The sequence below is a fragment of the Lathamus discolor genome, chromosome 2 (assembly GCF_037157495.1).
Source record: "Lathamus discolor isolate bLatDis1 chromosome 2, bLatDis1.hap1, whole genome shotgun sequence".
In the NCBI taxonomy this organism is placed as follows: domain Eukaryota; kingdom Metazoa; phylum Chordata; class Aves; order Psittaciformes; family Psittacidae; genus Lathamus; species Lathamus discolor.
The window spans coordinates 112766706-112784174 of NC_088885.1; the positions used below are offsets into that span (position 1 = coordinate 112766706).

The following is a 17469-nucleotide window of genomic DNA, read 5'->3' on the forward strand; positions in this document are numbered from 1 at the left end:
GAAGTTCCCTGCTACAAGGGACATCAATGAACAGTGCTAACATCAAGTCTGCTCAGTTGTTATTGCATGCTTGCAGAGCTCATCATATTGCTGAGACCACAATGAAGAGCCCTGTAAACATGTAATAAAACCAAGCCCATTGGATGTTACAGTATTAGCAATTTTTCTACAAAATGAAAGTATATCTGCTTTGTCATCAGACTGATTTGAAAAGCTCTCACCCATTGTACGGCCACTTAATCCTTTTCTGATGTTTCATCTGGAATCTGCCTAATTGGCCTGTGAAGAAAACTCACCTAATTATTTTTTAAAATGTGACATTTTTGGTTTTGTTTAGTTTTGTTGAATTTTTTTTTTCTAAATGGCTTATGTAGACAATCAACTTCTGAAGACAATAAAAGTGTAGCTCTGTGTGTTATAAAGTATTTATGATATTTTCAAGGAATTTTTTCACCCAGGCAGAAAATATCCTTTTAATAAGCCCTTTTTACTGCAAGAAGCTATTATTGGTCGCTTTTTTATTGTTGTTTTCATATTTTCAGCATAAACATAATAGGGGGGGAAAGGAAGAGAGAAGAAAGCAGTCAGAAGACAGACACAGACAACAGAAATGTTATATAATCTGATAAAATGATGAATAAAATTAAAACTGGCTGTCAGGCAAAATGAAAAGCAATTTTGCTTACAATTTTCAGAGTGGCAATGGAAAAGCAGCCAAATCTATGTACTGCATGCTGTCTGTAGTTTATGAGTGCACACAATAACCAAAAAGGTGTTTTGATTAGAAAGAATGCAATGATGAGCATAGCCTAAAATACTGAATAATACACTCAATATAATTTCTCCTCTGAAAGCCTAGAGGAAATGTTTGAAAGCCCTATTAAAACAGAACAACGAACTAACATTAGAACTCACTGGTTTTGTATTTGGGAAATGCAGAATAATTCCTACTAGAGACTCCATTAATTAGAACAAATCCTAACTACTGCCTGAGGGCTGCCAGAGACAAGGCTGTACTCCCTACTCTTACACGAGCAGAAGTCTTACTGGGGTCAAATGGATTCATACACAAATGCAGAAGGTAGCATTTAACCCTCTAAAGATTATGGTGCTGTCTGCTTTCAAGTTACTGTGTAAATCACAGCAAAACCCAGACACCAAAAGGCAAATAAAGGGGAACAACGCAATAGAAATTGGATTTTTCAAAGGAATTTGGTGAAGAGGTAAGTCCCGTATCACAACGAAATTCTAGGGATATTAGGTCCTATCTCCTATAAGTGCCTAACAACAAAATCCCTATCTAAGACTGCTTACCCTGCTCATCTAGCTGGAATCCATCTGCAGGAGAAAGAGGGATAGTAAAAATTATATGATCTTCCCCTGTGCTTCAGCACAAGATTCTCTTGAAAAGAGACATTCTTGTTTGTCTTTCCATTCTTTTTCATGATGCAGGGACCTGGCACCTGGCAGAACCAAACAGGATTTAATCCTTCTCTTTGATGTACTTGACTTATGAGGTTTTTTCCCCCTCATCTTCTTAGAGAGATTGTCCACAATTTGCATAAATGTGGGAGGGAAGCTGTCCTTTCACCCTGGGTGCCTGGTGGTAGTGTTCCCCCATACCCAGAGGGTTAAATCAATCACACACCAAGGAGCCCAGGAACAGAATTTTCCCACCAGGTGGGAGAGACCTTTCCTCTGCAGTATGGCATCATCTGCTTCCCATGATCTTTTGGAAATTTTATGTTAAAAATATCCTGCTCCTGAAAGGACATTTTGGTGACAGCTTAGTCTCTTCCATGGTCTCCCTCTGGCATAGTATAGTTGTGGCTTTTTGTCTTTCAGTACAGGCTTTACAGCTTTCAGTGTGAGGGAGATATTCCACAGTTATGCTGTTGATGGAGTGTGAAAACTAGACATCAGTGGTATCATACCCTAAGACTGGTCATCTCAGCGATGCAGGTCCACTCTTGACCTGTATTCCTGTGACAATGCTGCAAGTATCTTAAAAGATGAGACGTCCTATCTGACAACAGTATAATCAGCACCAAAGCCAGTAACTACCACACACTGTATGTTTATGGTTCACAAGGCATCACATTGTTAATGAGCAGATAAAACAAGAAGAAGGGCTGTTCTTTGTTTACATCACTCTCCTCATAAGCAACAGATGTCCTGATAGACTAGACTGCATTGGCTTTGTTGGTTGAGAACCTCCTGCTGGCCCTGGATGAGAACCAAGCATCCATACTGATTTTGATACAATTGTCAGCTACTTTTGTTACTACAAACCATGAACTGTTGCTGACTCATCTGTGGTCCCATGGGCACAGAGGAAATAATGTATGGAGTCATGCAGTGACTCCATGTATTGTTTTCCTCCTAAGATGACTACTGCTTGCTCACCCAAGACTGCTTTCTTGTGGGGTGCCACACAGTTTCCTGACATCACCCTTCCGGGTGACTGCATACATGAAGAAATGGCTGTCAGAATCACATTCTCCTGGTTTCTGGACAAATTTATTCATGCTTTGCCAGGACCAAGATTTGAGTGAAGACGAGCCATCCCACACCTAACACACTCCACCAGCAGTAAGTCTTGGTTAGTTCCCAGAGGCACAGAGAGACCACATGTTCTCTTTCCAGAGAGGCAGAGATGCCTCAATTCTGCGGTGGTGTGCTGAGGTCCTGCTGGGTTTCCATGTTTTGGGCTACCCAGAAAAAGCCAATTAGCCAAACAACCTTCTTGTGTGATGTCGGAGGCTCTCACAGTTCTGTACACAGACTGAATATATATATATATACAGATTACCTTTACGTTCTCCTACAGAATGTCATCTTTAGAGCTGATTAAATATGCAGAAATGCTGTTGCTGGATTCGATTTTATACAGAAACATCATTGCCCTGTGTTTTGTCATACTTTTCAACACTTACATTCCCTTCAGCCATTGGTTATGGTGCTACTCTTATCCACTAGTCTTACTTAACCTGGGGCCTATACGTGACAGAGGGCAGACTTCCGGAAGTGCTTTACTCAAAGGACATTCCTCTGGTTAGCTCCTGAAAAGATGATAAGTGCCCTTTGTAAAATCTCCAATTCTATGAATTCTGTTTCCCTTATTTTATCACAGTTCAGATTTGTCAGCTCTGATGTTGCAAGGCCAATTTGGCGTGGGTTGTGTTTTGGCTGAAATGTGCTAGAGGAGGAAAGAAAATGGAAAAGAAAGCTGTAGGTGAGGTAAGGAATAATTGTGTAGCGTTTCAATGGTATTTGCATACTGATCCTAATTACTGCTCCCATTTTTACAATCCCTGGCAAACAGCTTTATAAACTGAAAAAACAAGCTCACATATTTATTTGTTCTCACACAGGGCTTTTTGCCATGACAGTCTATAAATGCCTACCTTGACATGCCATCAAGACTTCCTCCCTTAAAACATTTTTCTCAGCCTCTTTGGCCATGGAAGCTGTGGGTGTCATAGTCAGACAGTGTGGCTTTGAGGGGGGGCATGTACTCCTCAGACATTCAAAATCAAGCATTCATTATGGCATATGCCATCAAGAATGACTTGTTTTTATATTCTGCTCAGTGAACCAAGATTACCTACTTCACTGCAAAGAACTGTGTAGCAGACCATCTCCTTTGTTTATTCTGTTTTCAGACAGACAAAAAGCAAGCCTGATGAATGACACATAGATGCCTTAAAAAGTTGTTAACTAGAACCATTCTATGGTTTCCCACTCCAGAGCTTCACCCTGTCTCCAATAACATGGCAATCCCCTACGCCTCCAAAGAGAAACTGCCTTACATCTTACCAAAAATGCTTTTCCCCCTTAAAATACAGTGGCAAGGCTAATTTTCTTGTCAGTGCAGGTTACAGCCTGTTGGTCCGGATCACATTTGAGCTGGGAAGTAATGTAATGCTCCCTTTGCATTTCTCCTGGCCAGCAATCACTTCATCTCTGAAGCAGAGTGCTGTGTGAGTCTGCTCTATAAAGCCCTGTCTCACAAGCACTGTAGATGTCCTCGAGGCATAAGTCTGATAGTAGTCCAGGTGACTGTGAACACCACCTGAGTGAGGCAAAGGATAATAAAGATGGCAGAAGTGCCTGTACTTCACACCAGGTTATTCTCTTTTGGTTTTGGTTTTGGTTTCTATATTTAAAAAGGTCAGTGTGCTCCAGCTTTAAAAGAATGATAAATAAATCAATTATTAGAATTTCATCAAGAATTTTTTGAGCCTTATCTTTAATAAGATCTCACAAAAAACCCTGTTAGTATACCCAAGTTACTATCACTCAGCAGCTGAGATAGCTGTTTACAGCAGGGTCTTTTCCATCACACGGACACTTGAAGTTTGGGTTGGCGATACTAATAGCACACCCTTGAACTGTGTCTCCATTCTTCAACATGACACTAAAAGTGGACTGTGCTGCTCTGGAGCATTTTGTCAGCTCACAGTGATTGAAATATCCTCCCTGAGGCTCTTTTCTCCTTAATATCATGCAGAATTTCTGCTTTCTCTTTTAAAAGAAATTTCCTTCTTTAACTTCTCTAGGGTCACTGTATACTGGTACAGAAAAACAGGTACAAGACAGGTCTCTCTTTCATGTTAAATTTCTGTACATTTCAATTCTCCATAGAAAATTATCATAATTTCTGGATCAAATTACCTGGTTTTAACTACTGACAGGATCAAATTAACAAGAAAAAATGGAATATAAAATGAAACACATTCTAATGAGGGTGCGACACACATAAGTACTGCTAACAGACTGAACTCTCTTCCCCTGTTCAGAAAGGTACCTGCACATTTCCCTGCCTTACACCAGGCCAATAGTGAACAGGCAAATTCAACAGGCTGAACACCACACCTGAATTTAGCTACACCTCTGCCTTCACTGACTGAAAGCCTCTTGTCTCTTGGATTCGGTCACCTGCCAAGTTCAGAGGACATAGGTATGAAACTACTGTTTTCTACAGAAATTTGTATTCAGAGAGTTGACTCTATGAAAGGACTGTACACTATGCAGACAACATAGAGCATCAACAATCAACAAGCGGAAACCACTACATTTCTGTCCTTTGCAAATCAAATACACAGACTTGGCACATCCACACTCTGCATTAAAGCAAACATAAAATGTCCAAGTTACTGGGGATCTTGCCAGCCCTGGAACTGACATAGCATCCTCAGAAAAAGTTGTTGTTTACTCAAAAGTTAATATAACTCTCCTACGTAGAGAGCTAAACTATCTTTGGGTGGCATTATGCCATACAATACAGACGTAACACAGTTACGTCACTACTGCAAGAGTCTCTACTCCCTTAACGCACCTCTTAATCACCTTTTTCCCATTTGATACCCAGAAGAGCATCTTCAGTAATACAGGGGCCTGAATGTCCATTATCTGCTTGTACTCAGCCTATCTCTAATTTAGTACACAAGCATTCATGAACAAAGATTTTCTGAACAGATTCAGCTTAGGTTCCCAAATTTCAAATTATTACACTGAGCACAAGGTCCTTTCCTCAAGTATTTACTTCTTCCTTTGCTCTAGCAAACACCAATAATTAACAGCAAATAAAAAGCCAAAGAAAGCTGCCACAGTAATATTTAACTACTAGTTTTAGAGAAAAGGTTAATCTTTGTGTATGTTTAAGTGACTACACTGAAATCCAGAGTTCTATACCCTCATTTCAGATGCTAGTTCTGCTTTCAACATCACTTAAAAACACAGAGATAACAGTCATGTTTACTGTTTTGTCTGGTCACATTTATTCATTCCAATGTTTAAAGTTTTTTAAGCTCATCTGGAGCAGTGTTGAGGGTGGAGAAACAGAGGACTGTTTGTTAGCTTTCAGCAAGTGACATGGGCCACTTCTGTATCCTTTCAGCTATTACGATACTTACGTAGCAATTAAAGATTTTAGCATTCATGTTCTCCACCTTACTTACAGAATTTGCCACCCTTCCGTTTCTTCCACAAAACACATTTGATACATCTGCAAAATTATTTAGACTTAGAGATCCATTTGCAAGTCATAATCTCGCTTCAATGAGTAGCACATTATGGTCAGTAAACTAAATGTTGAGCATACTTTTATAAATAACTATTTTTAAATCATTTGAACAAATTTATATGGTATATAGATATGCAAAACATGCAGAGTTAACAAATGTTGCCCTCTAAACTTTAAAGCCTCATCCATTACTTTGGAGCTACAGAGGCAGGTATTTAAGATCTCAAATAAAATACACATTTCAGAATACAATTCTATAAATAGTAGCAATTTCTTAAGGGCTTGGTATACTTATGATACAGAAAGATTCCCAGGAAATGTCTTCTGAAATAGAAGCTTCGATGGATAGGACCCAGTAGTTTAAATCTAGAGAAGAGAAGGCTGCGTGGAGACCTCATAGCAGCCTTCCAGTATCTGAAGGGGGCCTATAGGGATGCTGGGGACGGACTCTTCATCAGGGACTGTAGTGACAGGACAAGGGGTAACGGGTTAAAACTTAAAAAGGGGAAGTTTAGATTGGATATAAGGAGGAAATTCTTTCCTGTTAGGGTGGTGAGGCACTGGAATGGGTTGCCCAGGGAAGTTGTGAGTGCTCCATCCCTGGCGGTCCTTTCCAACCCTAACTATTCTATTCTAAATCAATATATAGCCCTGTAGCAAAGCAATGTTGGTGCAAGTTTTATATCTCCAGATTTTACTTCGTAGTCAGGTTCCACAAAGCCTAAACTCAGAGTTGGAAGAATTCACTTTGTATCCCAAATACAACAGTACAATCTGTCATGGGAAAAGGACAATGTGGAAACCAGCGCAGTACTGTTACACCCATATGGAAATCCATTATGGGAGTGATTGGTAGTATATGCATGCACTATGACTTGCTTGTGTGTAACAGTATCAACTGGCATAACTAGTATAAGGAAAAGGCTAGCTTACAATTCTGATTAAATCAGTAGACCTGCTTTGTACCAGTAATTTCATCCTGGAATGTCACATATTCCTATTTCCCACCTAAGCCAACGGGAAAAGGGTACAGAATAGTTAGAAATGCATCACCGAACAAACAACCTCCACACCCTCCATTCCTCACAGCCCTAATGGAAGATCTCCAGCAGCATTTCCTGCATTTTAACCACATGATACTATTTCCAAACTATCTGAACAGTCAACATGAGCTACCATTATGTCTTTTATGTGTTACTTTTTCTTTTAAAATAATCTGTGCATCTCAATGCCCCAAATTTGGAAGTGAAGCATTCCTGAGTAACAACTCTCTGGTATACCATTTCACCTCATATGCAAAAGTTTCCTTCACTGATGGCCTGGAAGAAGTAGTGGAAAGCATTAGACTGTGGAATGGTCAAAAGACCAAAGCAATGTGGAGGATGTTAGTATTCAATGAAATTACTTACCTTTGCCTGTAAAGTCAAATCCTTGTCTGAAGTTTACTGCTTTTCAGTCTGGGAGTAATTTCTTTTTGCTTCCTCAGCTTGGAGAAAACAGTGGTAATTCTGGGTTCAGGCTGAGACGAGACCATTAAGTGTGCCAGAAAGGTGTCTTTTAAGGGAGGTAACAGCTGTGCAGAGCATTTCTGTATCACAACTTCAGATGCAAGCGTGTATATCTCACCTTAAGTTATTATTTTTAATTTAATTGTTAAGTACCCTTAGATATTCCTAACCTTTCTGAGGCACTGTGAGGATAAATACATCAAAGGCCTAAGGCAAAAAGGTACCGTCACATTGGGAGTTAAGCCCCAGACAGACAAGATTTGAGAGACACACTCAGTATTTCTTCAGCAGTTATTGAAAAATGGAAGTTCAAATTCTTAAAAAAAAAGAACAAAAAAAAAAAAGAAAAAAAAGGAAAAAAAAGAAGGAAAAAGCTGTATGCCTTTCTCTGGCTGAAAACATTGAAGTAACTAATTATCTACATGATGCAGAAGATTCTGACTGTAAGTAATTACTTATGAAAAGTGACACTAATTTACCTAACTCATCTTCTCTCACCTGGTCCCCTCCACATTCAGCTATGCGCTCTCTGAACCTTTTTCATGTAGGTTAGCTTTTCAGGATCAGTAATTTTAGATAGCTTAAAATCTACTCACAGCTTAACAATCATAGAATCATAGAATGGTCAGAGCTGGAAAGGACCTCAAGATCATCTAGTTCCAACCCCCCCACCATGGGCAGGGTCACCTCGCACTAGACCATGTCACCCAAATCTCTGTCAAACAAGGCCTTGAACACTGCCAGGGATGGAGCATTCAGTGGAAGAAATGAGTGGACTTCAAACCTGTTTCTTTTATGAGGGAGCAACAGCTTGCACTAATTTTCTTGTCAGCAACCAAGTAAAATAATTTCCCCAGTTTCTTCCTCAAATCTGTACTGAATAACCATGTCTGTTCTTTCATTTAGGAATCTTCTGAAAGGACAGGCAAACAATTGTAACACAAAAGTTCTGAAAGTGAGAAACACGAGTCGCTGATGTTCACATTTTTACCACTTGTAAGTTATTTTAAAAAACCACCAGATCAAACACACACTTACATCATTTCCCTTTCTACCAGCACAAGAGTCTTCCATATTCTCAGCAAATGTAATACAGAAAGGAAGAAAGGTAAGAAATGTAAAACATGAATGAGAACTGGGTGGAGAGGGGGGGGAAGAGAAGTTAGAAAGACATCGCCTTGAATAATGAGGCAATGCAGAGAAGGCTAATAGTCTATGAAATTACTTACCTTTACCTGCAGAGGTAAACTCTAGTCTGAAGTTTACTGGCTTTCAGTCTGGGAATAATTTCTTTATATTTCCTCAACTTAGAGGAAACAGTGGTACTTGCAGCAATGCTAAAAAAGCGAGCTTAGTGAATGGGTTTAATTTTAAATATCAGGGAGGGAACAAGTCACCAAGCAGGCCTTAGACTGGAAATAGCAATTTTAATCTTTCATCCTTCCTGCTGTAGCTCACAGAAAACAGTGCAGACCGGCTACAGAAGAATCATGCCAAAGAACATACAAGGGCTCATTTTATGAGATCGGTTTTGGAGTTGCAATTCTAAGGTAAAGTAACTTTATTTAGCTATCCATCTTTGAATGATTAATCCACTCCCTGCATGAACTCCAAATGAACTACACAAATCTGAGCCAGGTCTATGTTTTATAAAAAAACAACAAAACCAGAAATAGGGGGAGAAGTATGAGATCCTGCAGGCATTTTGCTCAGACAGGCTTAGTGTTTCTTAAAATATGGTACTCCTGATTATGCTCATAAGGTCTGGAAAAGGGTAATGCTACAGTCTTTACTTACACAATAATATAACATTACACATGTTATTTTAGAAGCATTTCACCAGTGTAGGCGAGCTATCCACATACAAAAATAGATACTTTTTGGATCCAGGAGATGATGTACAGTTTCTTGAGGAAAAAAACACACAACAAACCCCCCAAAAAACAGCTGTCCATGTTTCTCAACTATTAAATGCCACCAAAAATGCTAATTGTAATATTTTTAATTGAAACATACAACATAGTTGTATTGGAATTTTAACACACAACACCTTTACAGGCAACTGCTATTATACAAAAGACAACTAAAGAGTTCTACATTGGAGCCATGTCCCGAAAGCCAATATGCAATCTAATTAACTCACAATGACTCTTCTTTCAATCTGATTTAACTGCTTATTGAGAAGCAGGAAGAAAGAAGAATCTTTTATTCAGCAGTTTAAGCAATATATAAGAAAGAAGGAGAAAGACTATAATAAACAACTTGGAGCCAGCCAAAAGTTGCAACATCTTTTTACAAGAAAAATGCTTGGTGAAAATTGCATTTTCTTTTCCATCAAAAAGACACTTCCATAGGAGTAGAGGAAATGTTAAGAACATTTTTACATTCAAGGTAATTTTTTTTTCAGTTCCAGTGTCACCAAATACAATTGCAACGTGCAATCAAAACTTATTTTTAGTCATTCTGAAAACAGTTAATTTTCTTTTTCATTTGTTTGCAAAATACATTGTTCTCTGCTCTTCCCATTCCCCCTCCTCGGACGCAGGCGTGTAGTTCTGATAAAACTATATACTTCATTATTAAGAGAATAGCTGGCAAACCTATAAACTACGCAAATAACATTTGGATTGCAAACCACGTTTACTACACTTGGCTGATGGAAGAATGATAATTCCATTCACTAAGACCATACTGACTACCTAAATACACATTTCCTGTACCCCTAATAGCTTCCACAGTTTAGTAAACACATTCCACATATTACAATAAAAGATTTCACATCCAAACTTTTCTTCCACAGAGCATCCTGTACTTATTCATCCTTGAATTTTATGGAAGGAAAGGGAAGAACGCTGCAAGCATTTTACGGCAATTATACTGGGGTCTGTTATAACACGTGGTTTGATTTTTAAGCTATCTAACAAGAAGCAGAACTGCGAGACTCAACCAATATGTATTAGAAAGCATACATTATGCCCTCTATCGAAAATCACGTAATTTGACAGTAAAATGTATAAGTAAGCCCATAATTACCTTAAGCGTCTGCTACACAGTCAACCCTCTGGGCTCACAAGTCAAAATATTGTGCTAGAGCTCACAGAGAAGAGAGGCAAGGAGAAAAGGGAGGGCCAGGATACAACTTTAGGGTTAAACACTACCCTGAGCCACTTCCCCGACCCCATGATTCAGAATCGTATAGGACTGACAACGCTTGCATGTGGAACAGTTTCTACAGCTATGGCTGGGTTATCAGGGGCAGCCTCCCTCTGTGTTTGATAAAAGAGCTTATGCTGTCACAGTCATACCATTGTGAAACACAGAACTACTGTGATTACTACTTACCTGAAAAAACAAAGCATTAGCCACATTTTAGCAATGCATGTCTGGAATAATCCACCCATTCACATCTTAAAAGCTACAGTGCAATCTGCTTTTTGTGGACATCAGAGATCCTGTGGCATTTTTCACAAGAGCAGGAGGTTTGCCACATTTTTCTTGGCCAGAGTTTCCTGTCTCCCCCTACTACGTCTCATGGGTCTTAGCTGCTGCCTTCTGCAAAGCTGGCTACATTTCATGTTACTGTAGATAAATAGTTGTAAAATGCTATGTTGGAGCATAGAAGATGAAAAGCATTGTGCAATTCTTCCAGGCATATCAAATAGAAGGTTTGCCCCACATGTAAAGAACAATACTGACACACTGAACACGTATTTATTAATCAGTTACATCTGCTAGGCCCTTTCACCAACCTCACAGCATCAGATCCACTAACTGAGGTGCAGTTTCAAAAACATTGTATGAAAAAAATCTGTGGGACTCACAGCACACAGAGATTCTCTTTGATTTCATATTCAAGCCTATGAATTTTGCAATAGGTAGAATTTAGGCTTTAATTTGTATTGGGCTTCTTTCCATGCCCATAGAGGAGAACTGCACAAGTAATTTTTAAGCATTTCAGGCACTGTCCAATAACTGAAATGCAGTAAGAAAGTCTATAAGCTTCTCCTGAAGGTAACTCAGTATACACAAACTCACCCTCAACAATAAATCAGGGCCAGCTATGCCTGCATTGAGATGACAAGAACCATATGGTCTGTGGAATACCAAACATTCTTTTGCCCTGTTCTATGAGGGTAAATGTTTTTACCCCTTGGGAACTTCTTGTGATTTTTCAGTGGTATTCACTGTGGTGCATTCCTAAAGAAACATTACACAAAAGCTGGAGCATTTATTAAAATTATCAAAAAGTGATCAAATCAAGAATAAGACTGTGTGCAACTGTGCAAGTATCAAGATGGACTGTAGACCTGAGACTGAATCTATGTTCTTGGTGCCTACAAAAACCATCATCAATTCCAGCAGAGGCTGTAGAATAAAACTAAGTATATTGAGTATGTCTGCTATTCTTGCTGAAGTACCCAACAGGAATAGTAGCACTATTCACGAGATCCTAGAGGCTGAGAGGGAACAGAGGCAAACAGCAGAGAGTGAGAAAGGAGGAAGAACAGACAAGAAGCAGAGAAGTGGTAGGATACTCCAGCACTAGAGAAAATCATTTCCACCCTTCTCAGTGAAAGGAATAACTGCAAGGATACCTAACCTGCTGATACTGGAAAAGGCAACAGAAATAAAAGCAGACCTCCAGAAACACTCAGTAAGAGAATGGAAAATATAAAGATAACGAGAACAAAAAAGTAGAGCCTCAGTAGCAAGAATAAGCATACCAAATAGCAAGAGAAAATCAAATGACAGGTGAGGAAGGTCACAAAAGATAAACTGCATTCTTCCATTTTCTCAACCTTTGCTTTTGAGAGCACCTGGTATCTTGGCAGACAGAGGAAGCTTTTGCACTTTGAAACTAACCTGCCATGGGAAGCTGCTTGCAAATTTAGGGTTAATACCACAGCCTGTCAATTGTTCGGGAAGCATTATTTGGAAGTAAGTTTGTTAAGCACCGACTATTTTGAAATGATAAAGAGTGTTGGAAAGGCAGAGACCTGAGTGGCACAGAGAATTCTGAGAGTAATAATACAATCAAATGAGAACTTGAACTCACTAGCAGAAATCCTGCCCTCAACAAACATAATAATGACATTTCCATTGGTTTCAGTGAAGCAAAGATTACAGCCAACAGCTGATGGACATAAATTGAAAACGTTCTCCAGGCAGGCTATACAGATGCCTGGTAAATGAAAGATTGTCCTGTAATGCAAAATATTATAATCATAACATGACAGAAAATGCAAATACGAAAACTTTTTTCAGTATTTCAAATGCAGTTTATAAAAATAATTATACAGAAACCTATGGTTATTGACATTAAAATAGCTCAGGACAAAGATGTGTTGCTTAGAAACTGAATTTACAGGAAAGATCGAACATGCTTAGTGTTTTGCAAAAACCCAAGCATCACTTCTGGCTACTACTGAAGTCAGATAATAGCAAAAAGAAATAAATGCATACATGTGAAAAATTATTTATGTTAATTAACGTGTTAATGCTAAAACTGATGTGTTATGCACTCATGCTGAAGCCTGCATTTGTCAGAGGAAGGTAAATTAACAACTGCTGTTTAATTTCCCTATGCTTTTGCTTTTACAGCTGGTAGAAGGTTTGCAAAGTACTTGAAAAACTTGACCCTTCTCCAGCCTCCCCCGCATGAGTCACCCAACCTTCCTTCAGTCATTAGACTGCACTTCCTGCTGGGATCCAGCAATAAAACAAACGAGAGACACTGGTTCTGGTCATGGTGAGGGAGGTAATAAACCAGTGACAGGTATCCTTATGAAATTCAACATTAATTTGACTATATTATACATATCAACCAAGTGCCAATTCATGGCACTATTTATCTACGTATGATTCTATGTAGTATCCTATTATTTCTAAAGACATTTTGAGGCACTCAGTTCATTCCTTGTCCTGAAATCATGCCTTGTTTACATAGAGGCAAAAGAATTCGCTGCATTTTATGTGCTTCAGAAATACTACAGATAAAAATATTAAATTACTTGTGCATGTATATACTTAACATGATTTTGATAGTGTACAAACTTAACAAGATTTTGATAGCATTATTAAAAGTAAACTTAAAGAAAAAAATCACAGATAATGTTCCAGAATTTCATGTCATTATCAAATACATGTCAAATATTCTTCCGTCAAGTTTGAGATTTTTGGAAGTCAACTGCCAAAAAAAGTTCATTTTTTCTAGTTTGCTTCAATTCATCATAACTCTCAGTTCTACCATGTTTTTAATACATTCGCATTCCTGGGCAAACCCCACTTCTGTCTCCCTAAAAATAAATCCCAAATGAAGCATCCATTGAGAGAAGCGATCATGCTCAGTCAGCCAAATTTAATAAGAAATTTACCCTTTTCTGTCTACAGATCCTCCTGGTGTTTTAGTTCCAAACTTGCCTACTATTACAGTAACTGTGCTAAGAGAACTGCTGTCTCCATAAACTCCTTGGGTTCATTCCACAGTCTACACAGGAGACACAACCCCTTTAAACTTCAAGGAGATCCCATTGCAGTATAGAAGAGAAAAATTCAGAGATTATGGAATAATCATCTCCAAATCGATCAATTTCCCCCTGAAGGTAAAAAACTGAAAGAAAGAAAAAAGTTGAACAGTTCCAGCTTGCCTTCTTGAAGGGAAAGTACCCCCAGGGCATGTTGTAGAATGATCCCCATCTCTTTCTCCTGATGCTTATTAAGAGGTCATAGATCTCAGTTACACTACAGCATTCCCAAATGATATCTCCAGCTAAGAACTATGACCTCTTAGTACAAGTACAGGGATATAAAATTAGGAATATTAAGGGTTCATACTAAGAAACAGTCTGCCTCAACTATCAGTCATTTTGGAAGAACAGCTGGAATTAATGGCATATCTCATGTCTTGTAAAAAACAGAGGAGTTCTAGCAAAAGGTACTGCAGGTTAGAATCATAGAATAGTTATGGTTGGAAAGGACCTCAAGATCATCTAGTTCCAACCCCCCCACCATGGGCAGGGACACCTCACACTAAGCCATCCCACACAAGGCTTCGTCCAACCTGGCCTTGAGCACTGCCAGGGATGGAGCATTCACAACTTCCCTGGGCAACCCATTCCAGTGCCTCACCACCCTAACAGGAAAGAATTTCCTCCTTATATCCAATCTAAACTTCCCCTGTTTAAGTTTTAACCCATTGTCACTACAGTCCCTAATGAAGAGTCCGTCCCCAGCATCCCTATAGGCTCCAGCGTTTCCCGTAGGTGCAGCACCTTGTGCCAGGGCTAAATTTCTATCTCAACATCAAAGTGGATTTCCGCAACCGAATATTCAATACAAAAGGTGTTTTTCTCAAAAAGCACAAGGTATGGCTCAGAACACGCTGGGTGAATTAAGCTGTGCTTTCTCTTTGTCTTAACCTTATTCCCTCTAACAGTCGGAGTACGGAGCAGAAGTGATTACTCAGGTCATTACACCAAAACCAGGCAGGGCCTGGAATGTCTTAAAGGACATTTCCACTGCAACAATTCTTTTCCTTTCTTTTCTTTTTTTTTTTTTTTTTTTTTGGGGGGGGAATTTTGTTTTCCTTTCATAAAAAGCTGGTTTATTACACCCTCCAGATGATGCTTGAGAGGATAAACTGAGTCCATATAGGTGGTGTGTTAGTGAACTACCACATCACCTGGAAACCTTAACACTCTACAGCTGATTGTATAAACATAAATTAAGGTTCTTCTGCAACTGTATTAAGCAAAGCATTACAAAGCTGTGGGGCATTTTGTTACGTTTGGCTTTCAAGCTATGAATTTAACTGCTGAACATATAAGTAATGATAATCTGTTGTACCTCCCATTCTGTTCATTTCTGAATGGTAATTAAAGCAAGCACCAATAATAAAACCAGCAAGTATTTCAAGAAAATTATTTTAGGAGGTGCAGGTAATTCACTACTTAAAAAGACTAATTTGTAATGGCAGCAAGAGACATTTTGTAATACACCAACAATATATTATAAATATTCCAGTAAAATAGAAGCATGGAATAAACAACAGGTATTTTACTCTACAGTAGCTGATTCTCTGAAACACTGTACTGAATACATACCATAGGTGTGTACATGTGTATACATGCAAGACAATCGTTACTTCACTTTTACTGGTGTGCCTCCTCTTCGAATCATACACATGAATTCCCATTGTACTGGGTAAAGGTCAGGGTAGCTCTGACCCTGTATCAGCAGCAGCTTTACAATTCAAAGTCTGTATTACTGAAGACTGTGAAAAGCAAGACAAGCTTGGCCACAGGATCCATATTGATTACAACAGTAATTGGAAGCAGCATAGTTATCATAGGGTAAGTAACGACTACTTTTTCTTCTTCACATATGTGCCAGTGTTGATGATTCCCCCTGCCCCCTCCCTTCTCTCCCCCTGCAAGCAATCATCTTCCTTGGACAATAAGAATTATGAATTTCAGGTGCATAGATCAAATAATGATTATAGTACTGCTCTCCCAATACTGGAATGAGCTCTGGCAGTTCCATCCTCCACAGAATGCCTGATAAAGGTCAGTGGATTACCTCATGTCATCACCTGGCAGATATCAGAAATTGGAACCTCTTCTGAAACAGGAGGGAGATATCACTCAAGCACTGGGAGAACAAAGTTAATATTCAATGGGAAAGTCACAGCAGCCAAACAGTAACACAGAGAGGTACCCTGTACTGCCCATTTGGAAATGTTCTGTGAGGAAATGGCTTGACCTTTAGAACACCCAGCAGTGGCTATAAATAAATGGAACAACAGACTGTCAATGTAGTAAAGCAAAGTTCTGGATTTAGCTAGGGCAGATTTTTAACAGAATGCCAGGGAGGCATTTGAACTAAGTCTGAAAAAACTAGTGAGCTGTATGGGTAAGTCAGTGCTTAGAGACAGGGACGATGATGTAGAGCTAACTTGATAACTACAAAATGCCAAAGCCCGAATGTTATCATGGCCCCTCCCAGAGCCTAATGCTATTGCACACACCCACAATGGCATGTCAGGTATGCCCAATTGACGCTTTCACAGTCCCGTCAAAAAAGCACCAGGTAGATGTGTTCTCTGGTATAGTTTAGGACCGTGACCATAAGTCCTACTGCTGCGCATGATTTGGGAAGAAGAGACTGAAGTAAGGCATACTGTTTACATAAACCTCTGAGGTACTCAGATTTTGGGTGACAGGCACATGGGGTCTTTTAAACCTGCAAAACAGTGCCTCAATATTAATTCCTCATCTACACTGAAAGAGTATTTACTTTAGAAGCTTTAAGCAGAAGTGATTAAAAGCATGGTTCGTATGTGTGATGCCCAAGTCCTGGGATGATTTGATTCATGTTCCAGACAGGAATTTATAGCTCGTGTGCATAACACTACTTTGGCCAAACTCTGCTGCCATCCACCATTTGCCCAGTAAGGCATGGATTGCTGCAAAATGAGTCCTAAGAGCCACAGACATGATGCTAGATTATTTAAATGTAGAAGACAGTTGAAAGATAGTTGCACCAATAACTACACCTAGTAACAGCTGCATTGGGTCTGCCTACACAAAATCCATTTGCCAACTATAGTCTCCAGTTGAGTGGTTTCTGCAGCAGACCAGCACTTCCTGGGCCAAGGAGGTGTCTCTGTCCATGGTACTCATTGAGGAAACTGCTTCCTTGTGGGTGGCACCAACACCAGCTTTGATCTGGTATCTTCCCAGTCATGTTGGGAGTTCAGGTTCACACAGTTGTAAAGTCCTTGGTGGACACATACAGTAAATAAGCCAACCAAACCTATCCTTGCTAGTATGTGTTAAAAGAATCACCTGCCTTTTTTAGTAGTGGAAAATCAGGCTAAAAAAAAAAAAAAAAAAAAAAAAAAAGAGGAAAATAGGAAGCAAAAATTAAAGGGGG

General features: G+C 39.2%; 1 protein-coding gene across 12 annotated transcripts in view; it reads right to left on the reverse strand.

Annotated features, from left to right (window-relative positions):
• Nucleotides 1–17469, reverse strand: part of ZNF521 (zinc finger protein 521) — a 236040-nt gene that overhangs the window by 186885 nt on the left and 31686 nt on the right. The window lies entirely within an intron of this gene.